The 16,540-nt window shown below is 39.8% G+C and overlaps 1 protein-coding gene across 2 annotated transcripts in view; it reads left to right on the forward strand.

The window, feature by feature from the left end:
- cacna2d2a (calcium channel, voltage-dependent, alpha 2/delta subunit 2a) overlaps positions 1 to 16,540 on the forward strand; it is a 208,772-nt gene that overhangs the window by 50,459 nt on the left and 141,773 nt on the right. The window lies entirely within an intron of this gene.

Here is a 16,540-nt window from a genome sequence, read left to right on the forward strand (position 1 = left end):
AAGCACTTAGTAAAGCAGTGTGTGTGTGTGTGTTGTATGGTAGTCCGAGTCAAGCTTTTCAGGGCTTTTCTGCCTAAGAGGTTTTCTACTGCCTGGCCTTCTGGATTTCTGAGACTCCTTTTCTCTTTTGCGTTTCCATTTCTCCACTTCCACCTCTCTCTCTCTCCCTTTCTCTCCCTGTCTTTACTCAGGCTTTAGTGAAATCCCTGCTTTTTGTCTTGGAGGCAGTTTGAATGCTCTGAGGCCTGCTCTCTCTGTCAAATCCTTTGTCCCAACAGCAATTACAATGATGATGGAAATAAAAGACACAAAGGAAGGAACGTGACTTTCAGCAGGCAGCTTTTCAATGTCTCTATTGTTCTCTTCCGGCGAACGCAAAAACGAAAGAGGAACAGACAGGAGAGGGAGGGATGACAGATCTGTCTTGTAAAATGTCAGCATGTGGGATCTGTCATGTATACTGCAGACACGTTAACTCTCCCTCACTTTCCTCTCTGTCTGCCTGTCACTCTTTCTCTCTCTCTCTCTCTCTCTCTCTCTCTCCATTAATGTATGTATTAATGTAACTAAATAATGGCTTGGCTACCTCTTAAAGAAAAGTCATTGGCTCTGTTAGTCTTTGAAATAAAGAGCTGCAGAGTAACAGAGTTACTGCAGTGTAACCTTATATCAAAGGTTGCCCAAAGACGGAGACAGAGACACCCAACCATGCTGTTATAATCATTTTACTGTGTGTGTGTATGTGTTGGGTGGCTGTTCTTAACTTTATGAGAACAAATGTTCTCCAAAGTGTTGACAAATGTTCTCTATCCACAAGGCTAGAAATATCTTACTGTTACTCATTTAATTTTTCTCTTTAATTTATTCCTGATTCCCGTCCATCAGCCAGCCCTCCCCATCATGTCAACTGTGGTGAAGGCTATCACATGCTTCCTCTGTCCTCAGACTGCATCTTTTCAAACTAATGGTCATCACAGGAGGTTAGCACACTCAGAAGAAAGCAAATCTGCATGCATTACACATCACATCACAGACACCCATGACTGGCTGGTTTGTTTGTGATTGATAGAAGAGAGTAGGAGAGACAGTATGCCACGCCTCCCTCACTTAAGAGCTCCCTTGGAGTCAGATGGTTGTGGCAGCATCAGGATTCAAACTTGCTAGCTTCGAAAGGGCGAACACCTTTCTGTTGCACCACTCGTGCCAAATCTCTGACAGATGAGAGAATGTTTGGCTTCCCAGTGTGGAAAAATGCTTTAAAATGTAGTTTTTCTTTATAAAAATTAACTAGAGGTTACTGAGGTTAAGGCAGGCATAGCATTAATTATCTTCAGAATAATTATATTAATAGAAGGTCCTAACAGGGATTGTAAGATAAATGTGTGTGTGTGTGTGTGTGGGTGTGTACATGCAGTGCTGATAGAGAGATAGGTTTGTGCTTTATCTTTGTAACTGAAAAGTCACTGTGGTTCTCCAATGCCTAAAGCAAAAAGGTAGCAGCTATTTAGGAAATAGAAAATATTTAATGTTGAGCAGTTCTGTCCTGCACCCTGGATGCTGTCTGTTTTTGTGGAGTGTCATGTGATTTCCCATCACGTAACATGTAGGATTGCTACAAGTTTTCCAGTTTTATCTGACCTCCCTAGAACATCTCAGTAGCATATAACACTATAAATTTTGTATAAGCATGAGTACGTGCATGTAGTGCCCTGTGACAGACTGGAGCTCCATTCAAGGTGTCTCAATATCAGTGTTCCAGGGATAAACTTCGGATCCACTACGGAATAAATGAAAATTAATAAATGTTTATAAATATTTAGCTGTAATTCATTTACAGCCTGTTCTCCCCGTGCTTGGTGGGTTTCCTCCGGGTGCTCCGGTTTCCTCCCACAGTCCAAAGACATGCTTCTAGGCTGAATGGAGTCTCTAAATTGCCCGTAGTGTGTGATTGTGTGAGTGAATGAGTGAGTGTGTGTGTGCCCTGCAATGGGTTGGCACTCTGTCCAGGGTGTATCCTGCCTTGATGCCTTGAGGCTCCCCGTGACCCGAGGATAGATCGGATAAGCGGTACAGACAATGAAATTAAAAATAAAATTTATTTACATTATATCTGTGATGGACATGTATGAAGATTTTTGGCCACACACCATATCGAACTGGTCACAAACCCCCTGGATGCTAGTTTGCTATTTTGAAGCAAAAACATTAGACGACAGATGCTCTTCTGGTTAATGACCCCATGTTGCCTTATAGCTTCTGTTAGGTCTGGCTTTGTGTTTGGAAGCTTTAATGGATTTGTAATTGGATGTTTTTTAACGATAAGTGGACTGAAATTGCAGACCCAGGTTTTGATCGAAATAAGTAAGATCAGCCAAGTGAGCTCTGGGTCTTTCCAGTGAATATCCCCAGAATCCTTTCCCTGTCCAGTGAACTTTCTAGAAATGTCAAAATATTAAAAAATTTATCTGGGGGCTTCAGCAGGAATGATTATGCATTTTGCCTCTTTGTGTGTGTGTGTGTGTGTGTGTATGTGTGAGAGAGAGACAGAGAGAGAGAGAGACAGAGAGAGAGAGAGAGAGAGAGAGAGAGAGAGAAAGAAAGAGAGGGTTTCTTTTATAGAATGATGGCAATAATCCGGCTAGATCCATGCTCAAATTCCAAATGAGATACAGTGAATTATATATTTGAATGCCGGTAACTTCTGAAACGTTTGCTGAAAATTTAAATTGCAGCTCCAAACACAGAATAATGGAATAAATCAGCAGTGTAAATTTCTGCTTTTGTAGTCATGGGACTTGGATTTAGCTTCAGTCTTCATATTTCCTCTCCACTGAAATAACAGACATGTGTTGAGCATGCCTTCACCAAGATTTAAAAACCTGATATTATACAGTAAGTTAGAACAGTCATAAATATTAAATATTTTGAATTCTGTGATTAGTTATAGGTTGGGCTCGTGTATATTTTTTAGCTTCAAATTGAAATTTTATTCTTTTTTAATATGATGATAATGAGTTAACAGGACAAAGTAATTTTCTTGCATGGTGTGAGTTTTGAAGTCGTAACTGGGACTGTAAAAGGAAAATGAGAAAAAAATAACAGGATAGATGAAATATTATATGCAAAGATTAAAATGTCAATTTTTACAATTTTTGTAAAAACTTCCATTCTAAAGTCTTCTTGCATTGTTTATCGCTAACAGCTATCAAAAAAGTGTATAGGTTTTAAGGTCGCAGTAGAAGTGGATATTGAGAAAACAGTTCCAGTAGTGCATTCTTCCCTTTACAACCTCATTTTATTTAACTCAGCTTTGTAAACCAAAATAATACAAAAAAACAGCTAGAGCAGATCAAGAAATACTGTGGAGCAAAGATGCCTTAAAAATTATGAAATTAAGCATTTCTTCATGCAAAAAAATATAAAGAGCAGAAATACACAGTAATAAACTAAACAAACCCAGTATTTGATTTGGCAACCCTCTGTTTTTTTTTTTTTTTACTTCATCAGTTGTCTCATATTTAGTGCAGTTGATTAGCTGGTAAGTTTTACTGAACATCCTGCAGAATTTAACACAGATCTTCTGAAGTCTTGGTCCGATGGCTCAGAGCAGCTACTGTAGGACAAATCCGTGTCATCTTCATCAGACGAGCTTTCATATTTTAAGCCAGGAGTTATATTCTTGAAAAATGTATCATTTCCCATGCCTGATGATGATGATGATGATGATGATGATGATGTCGCTAGGAAGAGGAATTCTGCCTGATGAACAGACTAGCAGATTGATACACACAGTAAATGATCCCTGTGCGGTTATAGGAAATATGAAAGCCTCTCGGCCAATCAAATTATTCCACCATAATTAACTGTTGCTCCTTATTTTATAAAGCAGTTTTTTTGCTGTTCAGATGATCTTGACTGGTGTGAAGGGTCATGTGACTGCATCATGAATTCTTTTCATTATATTTGCTTGGCTCTGCCTGTAGATTGAGCTCTAGTTGGATTTTTGTTTTATGTTAAAATTATGTGCACATGGTGGCTTAGTGGTTAGCACTGGTGAGCAAGAAGGTCCTGGGTTCGAATCCCGGGTTCAAACAGGCAGGGGCCTTTCTGTGTCCCTGTGCCTGTGTGGGTTTACTGTGGGTACTCCTGTGCGGTTTCCTCTCACAGTCCATGAACATTAGGTCGATTGGTAATTCTAAATTGCCCGTGTGTCTGTCTATACTGTATGTGGCCCTGCAATGGAATGGTGACCTGTCCAGGGTGTACCCCTGCCTTTCCCCCAATGTGTGCTGGGATAGGCTCCAGCAGACCCCCGTGACCCTAATTAGGAATAAAGCGGGTATAGACAATGGATGGATGGATGATGTGCACACAAAATCTGTGTGGTTCAGCAACCATCACATCAGTGCATCTGAATCTCCCTGAACATGTCCAAAGGCATAAGAATGTAAAGCAGCTCAAAATGTTCTGCTTGAAGGAGTGGACCATGATCACGAGGAAGTTTCTCTGAACCTGTTAAACATTGCTCAGTGTTGTTATGTTGATTATTTGTTGTTATTCCAGCTTCACTAAATATTAATTTCTGCGTGAAATTTCTGTATTATTTTTCACATTATCTTTCAAATGATTTTTTTCAAGTGTTTTTTTTTTTTTGTCTATTTAAGATGTGCAGCACATTTGAGTGGTTATTTCCCAGGTAAAATGGAAAGTGCTGCTTTTTGGCATAATGCATCAATAGATGATAAATGTGCCCAAGCAAGGTTTCAAAGAAGGCTTTCAGACTGCACTCTTAGCACAATGCAAGCCATTTCTTACATCTGAAGCCAACTGAAATGTTTTGAAATGACAGTCTGCAAATGGACCCTGTCTAATTCTTCTGAGTCACTGCTCCCTCATCATGTGTGTGCTTCCAAAAGGTACCATGACTACTGCTAGCAAAAAAAATTACCCTAATTTTGTACAATTTCAGGTGCTTTCGATCTTAAATAGCTTACTTCAGTGCTTATTAAGTAGGTCTTTAAATTATTTTTGGTTAGAAAAATAAACCAAAATGAAGAAGCAGTCAACACTGGAACCCATAAATCCTAATGAGTGAATGCAGCTGAGAAACGCTTGTCCTCGCTAGGACTGGCTGCTATGATGATGTAAAATCAATAAATACAAGATTGTCTATTATGCTTTTTGTAAAATTCTTGGACATCTTTTATTAAATTTAGATTATAAAAGATCGATTAATGTAAGCAGCTGGTGTTAAAATTTTGTACTTAATCTTTTAAATTGTAAAATATTATAATGGTTTCTTTTTCACGGTTAATTTTATAAATAAATCACAAATTTAACATGACTAGAATTAAACAATAAAATTAAACCCAATAAAAATGTATACCTTTTTTTGTAGACTTCAATGAAGATACTACTGACAGCGAAGGACATTGAGGTACTAGACAAAAGGTATAGCATATATTTTTCCACAGTGCTTCCCTGAGCAGCTGCCAGCTACAGTAACTCCTTTATTTCGTCTCGTTTTGTATTCTTCTGTCAATGCCATCGAGAACCATGATGCTTTTTGTCCCAACACCGAGCCCTAGTCCCAATCGTCAGCTGAACGTTGGTACAGAGCATCGTACCGTTCCTCAGTAGAGCCTGATAGAGCCTGAATTGTAGTTCACATGGGGGAATTTAGAAGCAGTATTATCTTTCTTTATGGCCACAGTTTGCATTAATCTTTCCCAATCTCAGAGAAGCAAATGAACCATTTATGCTGATGGCATAATCGGGTTCCATACTGACCTCTCATACTAAATTGTTTTCTTTTCTTTTTTTTCCTTGGAAGAACACACACACACACATTGCTCCTTGGTTTTTTGCCATTATCAGTCATTAAATGTCTCGTCTCCGAAGAAGCAGTCAATATAAACAGAGCACTTTCAAAAGCACTGAACTGACAAGCCTGAGAAGCGCGATTCTTTTTGGTTACACCATGTGTGTGTTACTGCCATGTTCACACACAAAGACACACACACACACCAGCACTCAAGCAGTCAGGTACACACCGATCCACCCCCCACCTACCTCCCACATACACACTCATTAACCTAGCGTGTTAAAAGTCTTATCTCTCGTCAGCGTGCCTCTCTAAATGCCCTCTCTTCAGACTGCCCTCTTTTAAACGACTCTGATCCTGTTGCCATTTTACACAGGAGGCACATCACTTTAATTACACACACTGCTTTGTCTCACTGCTTGCATGCTCTCTCGCCCATCTGCCTTGTCAAGGGAAAATCAGGAGGATCGTGTGAACTTGATATAGATAGATAGATAGATAGATAGATAGATAGATAGATAGATAGATAGATAGATAGATAGATAGATAGATAGATAGATAGATAGATAGATAGATAGATAGATAGATAGATAGATAGATAGTATCTATCTATCTGTCTCTCTGTCTATTAGATAAACAGATAGATAGATAGATAGATAGAAGAATGGCTCTATAGTAGAGCAGATAACACAGTGTCTTGTGAAAGAATGTATAGCTATAAATGGTGCTTATCCCTATTAGACTTAATAAAACACATTTCTTTAAGAGCATTTAATTAAAGAGCAGTTATAGTAGTGCCTGTGTGGCGGTCTGGTCTATCAGATGAAGGATTAGTCTATCAGATGAAGTATTCCTTCCTTCAAACACACGCTTATCTCACATGAGGCATGTGCATTATGCAGTAGTGTAGCGTTTCATAGCATTCACAAGCTACAGGGTGTCCCAAAATTCTCCATGCATACAGGAAATTAACATTTTCCACTATTAATTCATTCATTAGCTCACTGATATTAATTTCCCCTATGTATGGAGACCATGTATTTATTTTTGAATAAGTGTGGTGCACCAATGCATCATGCCTTCACTCTCTTTTGGGTTGAATCAAAGTAAAAACGGCTGGATTTACTGATTGCAGGCAGTGAAAACGGGAAAAAGAGCTATGTTACTGGCAGAAAAACCTATTTTTACCAGACCACCACACCTTAAGAAAATTATTTTAAATCTGGATCTGTCTTCAGTATCCTTTTTACAAAAGATAAAAAACATCCCAACAATGTGAATAAACAATGCTTTGGGTTTTTTTAAAAAAGTGTGTGTGTGTGTGTGTGAGAGAGAGAGAGAGAGAGAGAGAGAGAGAATTTGTGAGCATATAAAAGTCTAAATACATGCTAGCCTGTAAATAATAGCACAATTTTGGATGTCTTGGCTTTGTCCGCCAGTACATTGGACTTGAAATGAAACGATAATGCCAGGTGGGTTTTTCTCTCTCTCTGATACTCTGCCAGGACCATGGTGCATCCATTTTCAGTTTTCTCATGCTCATTTCTCTGCCTTTTTGCCTTCAACCTCATTTACAGTAAGTGAATTGCAGCTCTAGAATATGCAGCTGATTAACAGCCAGGCAGACAAGACTTGTGTAGCATTGCCAACTCTGGATAGTGCTGAGAGTTCATGAGCAGAAGTTTAGTTTGCTTCACAAAGACACAAAGAGACTTAACCGGAGTTCAGGTGGAGGAGACCTCTAGTGGACAGTGGAGGTATTGCTGTCTCACACCATCCAAAGCTCTGTAAACATTCTGTCTTTATCACTGTTTTTTTTAGCACCCTAATGTCACTTCACTAATGAGACAAGAGGGAAAATCTGTGAAAGTGTTTGAAAACGTTTCCCTTTTTTGATAAGCTGTCTTTAGCTAAATGACTCACAATATATGTCATAATAGAGGATCTGCTACATGAGCAAAAAACAAACAAACCAACAACAAACCCAGAGTCAGTAAACTATGGGCAGTTTTTATTTATTTTTCTTCATATATTGATTGGTTTTGCCACAGTATTTTTTCTCTACACAATTTTAAATTATTGATAAGACAGAGCTTCTGGAAAAAAAAAATCAAAATCACATTATCAAAAGATTTCTTGTGCGTTAATTGAGTCCCACAGGGGGTGTAATGGCGAGAAATTAAAGAAAATCTAAACCTGCCGTTTCACAGTGGGCATTCTGGCTAGTCATGTTCATCCTCCTCTTCCTCAGCTTCCTCCTCCTTTTACTCTGTCTGCCAGAGCTCCAGAAGCTGGATGTCAAATGACTGATTGCACAAGTAGCCTGAAAGCCTTTTTTTTTTTTTTTTGAAGTTGACAGTATGCAGTGCATCAATTAAGCAGAGTTCATTTCTGAGTGAAAAAACGGAAGGCAAGATTTGAAAGGGTTGTTATAATGCAGGGATTTATTATAGTGTGTGTGTGTGTGTGTGTGTATGCGCTGGTAACTGTCTGTGCTTCTAAAAAATAGGTCCAGAGCCACAGTACATTCTCTTTGACTCGGCTCCAGTTCAGACCCTGGCTCATGGCTCATTGCTCTCGTGAATAAATCTGCTTAACCAGACTTTAATGAGTATGAACTCGAGAGCTGTTCTATGGACTGAATCGTGGATGATTCCTTAAGTGAGCCTTCTCTTTATAGACAGTGACAGTAGCTGTGCTTTTGAAAATTATTTGACATACGATGTGCTTTGGCAGTTGCACCGCAAACCTGCTACAATTACCGCTTCTAATTTCTCCATATGTTTGGTCTTAATAATAATGTTTACCATATTTCATGCTAGGATGTATCTTTAATTTCACTGAAGAAGGATGACAGGCAGGTAGTAACATCCACTTCCATTTAAGATGAGGGCTGTGTCTCTCCATTAGCTCGTTAGCTCCCTAAGTTGTGCCTGTATGCACTCCTGCCAACATCTGCACATGCTCTTGTTGAGATGGCAGACAGTGTCCTGTGGGATCTCTTTTCAGACCTAGATCAGGGCATCAGTGAGCTCCTGGACAGTCTGTGGTGCTACTAGGTAGCTTCAGATGCTCCAATACATATCTTCCCAACTCTAACTCCCAACTCTAAAACTACCTACACACTCTGGTTACCTGAGGCTGGCATTGCCATACACCAGGAGGAACCTAGGGCCAGTGCACCAGCGTAAGGTCTGACAAAGGCTCTGAGGATTTCATCCTAGTACCTAATAGCAGTAAGAATACTGGTGGCTAGCACATGGAGGTCTGTGCCTCTCTCCAAGGATGTTCCTCCTCAGACCCACCACCAAACTGGTCATGTTGGATGAGCATAACATTCCCTATAGCATTTCCAGACTCTTTCACTTCAGTCACATGTCTGCCTGCTCAGTGTGTACCTGCTTTCCTCTGTGAATAGAACTGGACACAAGTAGTGGACCTGCCAATTCTGGTGTTCTTTGGCAAATTCTAATCAAGCTGCACAGTGCTGGGCTGTGAGCAGAAGTCACACTAGAGAATGTTGGGCCACCCTCATGTAATCTGTTTCTTACATTTTGGTCAGAAACATTTGGTCATTTTGTGAAGCTCTGGCAATGCTCTTCCTGAGCAGATACTGGTTCTACTGTTGGGTTATGAGGCTTCAGGAAATATGACTTCATTTCTTAGGGAGGAACCTAGTGAGTTTATTTATCTACGATGTGTGTAACAGTATATGTAGTTGGTCTTTATTAAAGGACTCTTAGAAGAGTTCCAAAGTGTGCATACACTGCATACACACACACACACACACACATATATATATATATATATATATATATATATATATATATATATATATATATATATATATATATATATATATATATATATATATATATACTGTGCAAAGGTGTAGGGAGGAGAAGAGAGCTGATGAGCAGTTACTCCAGCATTCCGTCCATCCCGACAGACAGATGACGACCTTTATCAGCTGAAAAGGAAATAGAGCACTGATTAACATGATGAGAAGAAACACACACACACACACACACACTGCCGTATTCTGCTAATGGGTCAATCAACACAGTAGGGCATCTTCAAGGGTGGAGCCATGAGAGTTAAGTGTCAGACTCAATCATACAGAGCCTGAGGCGTGTGTTTGTGTGTGTGTGTGTGTGTGTGTGTGTGTGTACTGATTTCATCTATCCTCCTTCTCCTGCCTAATTAGTCATCTACTCTTTCCCAGAAACATTAAGGCAATTGAAACATGGTAGCGCAGCTTTCACTACTTACCCCTCTTATACAACAACATTGATATACGTATAGTGTACCTGTAGCTTGTAGCCAGCTTACTTTTATAATATTGCATCATTTTAAGAGAAAACCTTTTTTTGTAAACATAAGATGCAGCATTGAGAATAGCACATGATTTATATAACAGCAAATGGAGACGTTTATCAGCCATGGGATTAAGATATATTTATATATATATATTTTTTAAAGTTGCCCTTCTAAACACACACTCTGTCCAGATACATAGTGAAAAAGAAAGGCATAGGAGGTGAGAGGAAAAGGAGAAAAAGGATTTTTCGGATCTTGGAAATGGAAGGACACAAACACCAAAAACGCACCATCAGCGAGCTGATAAAACGACTCGCGTTTATCTCTGTCTTTAAGACAGATACTCTGAGGGGGAAGAGAGAGACAAAGTAACAGAAAGGAAAGAGAGAGAGAAAGAGAGAGAGAGAGGCGGTGAATAAAGAATATAACCTTCATCTCTCTTTCACATATGACCTGTGTTTTTAGCTTGTGTGTGTGGCATGTGGTGTTCAGATGTTTGATCATTTTATTAGATTTCGGTTTATTTGGAACAGCGCTCACTGAATAGTCTCTGCATTAATCATTTCCTTTGCTGATTTAAAAACAAAAGAAACAGTTCAGCATTTGAATGAGGAGAGTAAAGGTTTGTCTGGTAGTGAAAGATTTCTAGCTGCACATATAAGCACATTTTTTTTAGATATTGCATATAAAGGTGTCTTGAAGAGTTAATATAGCCACAGTGTTTGGTTTCTCAACATGTGGCAGCTGTTGTATTTGAAGTGGAGGCAAACACAGAGAAATGAATTGAATTGGAATTGAATTAGAACACTCTTTTGTGGGAAATAAGCAGGAGGTTTCAGAACTTATTTTAATTTAATTGTATACTTCTGTCGATGTAGATTGTATTTAAAAATATTATATTACTGTGCTACGATAGTAATATAGTCCATGTATCCATCAATCCATCCATTTTCTTATCCTACACAAGGTCACAAGTAACCTAGAGACTATCCCAGGGGACTAGGGGACAATCACACACCCATTCGTACTCTACTAGGGGACAATTTAGAGATAACAATCAGCGTACATCGCCTGTCCTTAGACTAAGGAGGAAATCAGAGTACCTGGAGGAAACCCTCGAATCACAGGGAGAACATGTAAACTCAGGGCAGAGGCAGGATATGAACCCACACTCTCGTATGTGAGGCTAGTGCTAACCGCTAATGCCATCTAGAAATAGTTTTACTATATAATACTACTATAATTACTATACAAGTAATAAATACCCAGTGGGGTGTAAATATCATACTTGGAGATGATTTGTCTAGTGAAGTTTACTGCATTTAGAAATCAGGCAGCTGAATGATGTTGGCACTATAGGAGGGAGTGAGCTGCGAGACTGATCTCTCCCCGCAGGTAGGATGTGGTGGATGTTCCGGATCCTCAGATAGCTCTTTTCATGTTTTCTGGAGCTTAACGTCGGTTGCCAGTGCCAGTACACAAAATCTGGTTGATTCATGATTTCATGATTCTTGTTCTTCCTCAGCAATTGCTGGCTTCATTAATAGTCAGGCAAAAGAAAACTATGTGTCTGACGATACCTTTTTGACAAATCTAACATGAAATGTCATTTCTAGTTTGATCCACCTGAAAGCTGGACACCAGAGTTAGTTTTGTATGTTTATTAAAAGCTGCATGAAAGCCAAGACAGAGTAGATACATCGACTTTTTGGCTTTATATGTATACAGATGCCAGCAAGTGAGAGACATTTTCTGATCAATGCGTTTCTCCTGATTGATAGATCAACGTCAGCCTTTATTAGCCTACTTGTCCTTAGCATTTAGTGGCCAAGTCTTCGTGTTATACATTTTCTCCTTGTCACCCAACACTCTCTGTCCTTTCTATCCTGTCACACATTTATTGAACCTTTGCGCTCACATACTATTTCTTTTCTGATGCTGTGTTCTTCACAGCCGTGGAACGTAGCTCTTTTAGCATTCTTTCTCTCTCTCTCTCTCTCTCTCTCTCTCTCTCTCTCAGTTTTATTGAACTGTTCCACAGGCTGGTTGGATGCGCTGTCTGCTTGGCGGAGTCCACTAATATTCCTTAATGACGCTGCATCTGTCTCTGTCACCAGGCTGCTTTCACGGCCCGATAAACTGAAGCACTTCTGCCTCAGACACCGAACCAGCAGAAAACAAACAAATAAACAAACAAACAAAGTCCCTCTGACGGAGGCGAAGCAGACAAAACAAAAAGTGCAAGGTCAAACGACACATGAGGTGGCTGTCTGAAACGATCTGTCCGGTAATGAATTGCTTAGTAATGCATGGCAAATAGCCATCAGCGTGGCAAAATGACAGCGGAACACGCGGGCCATGATTATCACAGCAACAGTAGATAAATGTTGACTGATGGTTTAAGACTCGGTAAACAAGACGCTCTGTTTGTCTCCCGGGTTTAGGCGCTAGCAGTGTTTCTTTCCTTCTAGCCTTTCCGATTGGATCACCGCAACAGTAAAAGCAAGACCCATCTTCAGGCAGCACGTTTTTTAAACTGACGCTCCACCGTGAAACATCCTCTGGCAATTCCTTTCTCTGTCGGTCTCTCTCTATCAGTCTCTCTGTCTCTCGATTTGTATTTTACCCAGCCTTTTCTTTGATCTCCTTTTTTTTCCTCTCTCTCTTTTTCCACTTCCCTATCTCTTTGTCAGTGCTCATATCCTGTGTGTGGGTGAGGATGAGGAGAAATGTGTACATTTGTGTGCATGGCCGAGAGCGCAGGACATCCAGCATATACTTAATCGTGTGCAGTGTGTAACTGCCAGTAAGAGCATATTGTCTTGGATTGGCTCTCTCTCATTCACTTTGGATCAGTGAAGTGTGTGTGTGTGTGTGTGTGTGTGTGAGTGTGAGTGTGTGCGTGCATCATGTGTTGGTCCTGGACCACAGATCTGCTGGCCCAGCACAGACAGCAGACCCTTTACCTCCTGTTACTCACATCCACTCACTTCCTCCCACACACTTTCACTCTGTGGATCAGCAGAACGTCTGTTTCGGTGCATGTGTGTATAGATATTGTTGCTGTCAAATTCTTTAATTCTTATTATTCGCTCAAGATTTAATATTTAATAAAACATTCTTTTCACCCTTATTTTATACTGCCACAGAGAGAGTGAGAGTCAATAGTGGTGCAGTACTTTTTGTGTGTTTGTACTGAGCTGTGTAGCTTTCTGAGGTAAAATAAATCCAGTAATTTAATAATAAATAACTGTATTTTTTTAAATATAAAAAGAGCATGTAATGCAATCTTTGAAAAATATGTGAATGTTATTCCCTTAAATACACCGATCAGGCGTAACATTATGAGCACTGAGAGGTGAAGTGAATAACACTGATTATCTCCTCATCATGGCACCTGTTAGTGGGTGGGATATATTAGGCAGCAAGTGAACATTTTGTCCTCAAAGTTGATGTGTTAGAAGCAGGAAAAATGGGCAAGTGTAAGGATTTGAGCGAGTTTGACAAGGACCAAATTGTGATGGCTAGACCACTGGATCAGAGCATCTCCAAAACTGCAGCTCTTGTGGGGTGTTCCCGGTCTGCAGTGGTCAGTATCTATCAAAAGTGGTCCAAGGAAGGAACAGTGGTGAACCGGCGACAGGGTCATGGGTGGTCAAGGCTCGTGGATGCACGTGGGGAGTGAAGGCTGGCCCATGTCAGAGCCAACAGACAAGCTACTGTTGCTTAAATTGCATAGAAAGGTTCCAGAATACACAGTGCATGATGGGTCAGGGCCAACACAATATTAGGCAGGTGGTCATAATGTTATGCCTGGTTGGTGTATGTCAATAGTTTGAATATGTGAATAGCTTTACTGTGTCTATATCAAGGCATGTAACGAATGAAAGAAAGAAACAACATAACATGTCTTAATATGGTATTGGACAAATAGGTCATTAATATTCCCTTAAGTGATGATGTTGTTTTTGAGTGCTGTCTATTACATAGGACCAAAATATCTAATAGTTGTTTAGTTGGTTTGAGACGTGATGACTGTAAAGCAAGCCAAGCAAATGATTTACAACATCCATACCCTGTAGATGAGAGCGGAGTCATTCAGGAAGAGACCACTAGTCGATAAATATATATAAAAGGATAAAATAAGCATCCTATATATCAGGATATATCATTTTCAAACTGATTTGCAGTAACTCTTCCTTCTACTTGGACCTAATGCTGACCTCTCGGTGTCGTGTTTCTCAGCCGACGTTGACACTGAGGAGTTTTGAACATCTGCAACACACCTGCACAACAATAGCCACAGTAAAATGCATTCAGTCTATTAACCCAATGTTCTCATGCGCACGTTTGAAAACACCATGCACGAGAGACCCAAGCACAGATCTCAGGGGTTTTTATAGCAAGTGTGTGTATGCAACAGAGTACAAAACAAAGTGTATTTCTAATCCCCCACACTATCAGGATGAGACAGTTTCTTGCTAGTACAATTCACGTCTGCTTACATATATTTTTAACTCTTGTGAATCACTAACTATGCATGTCAAAGTGTCAGTTGTGCATCTCTGAGTCAAGCATACCGTGCTGAAAGAAAACTAGGCATAACATACTGTTTGCAGAGTAACACTAACCATTAGTCAAAATTTCAATCAGACAAGTAGATTAACCTAGAACACCTCATCAGAAAGTTGCATATATTAGTATAAACAGTAGCACTAATCAGCTTCACTTTTGGTCTGTTGCAATTTATCAGAAGAAAAATTGTCATCTAGTGCCTTGCAGCTGGTGTTAAGACTTCTTCAAACCCTGCAACTGTAGCGTGAGCTACTATTAGAGATACATCTATACCAGCATCAGTGGCTCTGATATTTGTGTGAAAGTTATTTATAATGTTATGACTATGAAGAGTGTCTAACTGCTGCGTTCAGTGACTCACAATGACAAAGCTAACAGAGATCATTCCTTTTCAATGACTTCTGGTGACATGAGCAGATACAGTAACCTTCGGTGACTCGATGCAGGCTTTTCCAGCGCAAGTTGAGGAAAGTTTAACTTTTTGCAAATATGGAGCAACTTGGTGCAGCGACTAGCAACGGGAGTAAAGGCTGTAGAGCACATGTGAGCCATGGCAAAGCACAAAAACACACTGCTTCTTCTTCATCTTCTATGATATGATGCATATTTACACTGCTGAATTTTATATCCATTTTATATCGCTCTCCATCCTGAATGTTGTACCACCCACTGATAAATGTTGTTACTATGGCAACCAGTAGTAAGGAACTCTTACTTGTGATTTGCAGCAATACAATTGCTGCATGTGTAGATGTAGTGTGTTTCATCAGAAAAATAATCTGTACTGTAAACTTGAAAAGAAAAAAATCACAGCAAAGGACATCCCCATATACAAATATATACAGTTATGTTTACGACGAAAATGTTTACTTTGGGATTGAGAAAGGTTATTGGAGCATCTATAACTGCAAACCTGCCCCAGAATACTCCATTAAGTTAAGTTGTCTTTATTTGTCACATCTACATTACTGCATAGTGAAATTTTTTCTTACATATCCCATCCTTGGAGGTTTGGGGTCAGAGTGCAGGGTCAGCCATGATGCAGCACCTCTGGAGCAGGGTGAGTTGGGGGCCTTGCTCAAGGGCGCAACGGTGGCAGTTTGGTGATGCTGGGGCTTGAACCCTGATCTTCCGGTCCACGACCCAGAGCCTTAACCACTTCAGCCACCACCACCCATTTTGTGGACTTTATTTTACTGTATGAGTGTATGACTGTATGTATGTTCACTAGCACTGACATTCACAAAGTTATTTTTTTTGCATGGATCTGCACTAAACTAGCACATAATTCCCACATTGTGTTAGAGACTATGCCTCCTTTTTTTCCTTTTCTTTTTTTACTTGGTCAACAGAATTGCCGTCGGCACTTTTTGCCCACTGCTGACTTTTACAGAGATGGATTTGTGGGTAATGGAGTCCCTGGAGTAGTGGGGATAAGTGGGAGTCCCTTGGGGGCAGCAGGCAGTTGTAGACTACAAAGTACAATGCTGAGTCAGACAGGAGAAAGCAGACCCCTTGCCTTTAATCAAATAATATCACTGACATGCCAAGTACCTGAGCCCTAAATCCATCTTCCGTCTTCACCAGTATCCTTCATGTCCCTTAGAAAAACTTTCATTTTTTGCAGATGTAGTTCTTTTCATATTCGGCCCATGGTAAGAATTATATTATAAAGGCTAATAAATGCTTGATGTGTAAATAGTAAACTGTTAGTCATTTATTTCTGAGTCTGCTGGATATTTAAAAGGTCAATATACACTTACTGAGCAATTTATTAGGAACACCTGTACACCTATGCATTCATGCAGTTATTTAATCCGA

This window comes from Hemibagrus wyckioides, linkage group LG11, assembly GCF_019097595.1.
Source record: "Hemibagrus wyckioides isolate EC202008001 linkage group LG11, SWU_Hwy_1.0, whole genome shotgun sequence".
Lineage (NCBI taxonomy): Eukaryota > Metazoa > Chordata > Actinopteri > Siluriformes > Bagridae > Hemibagrus > Hemibagrus wyckioides.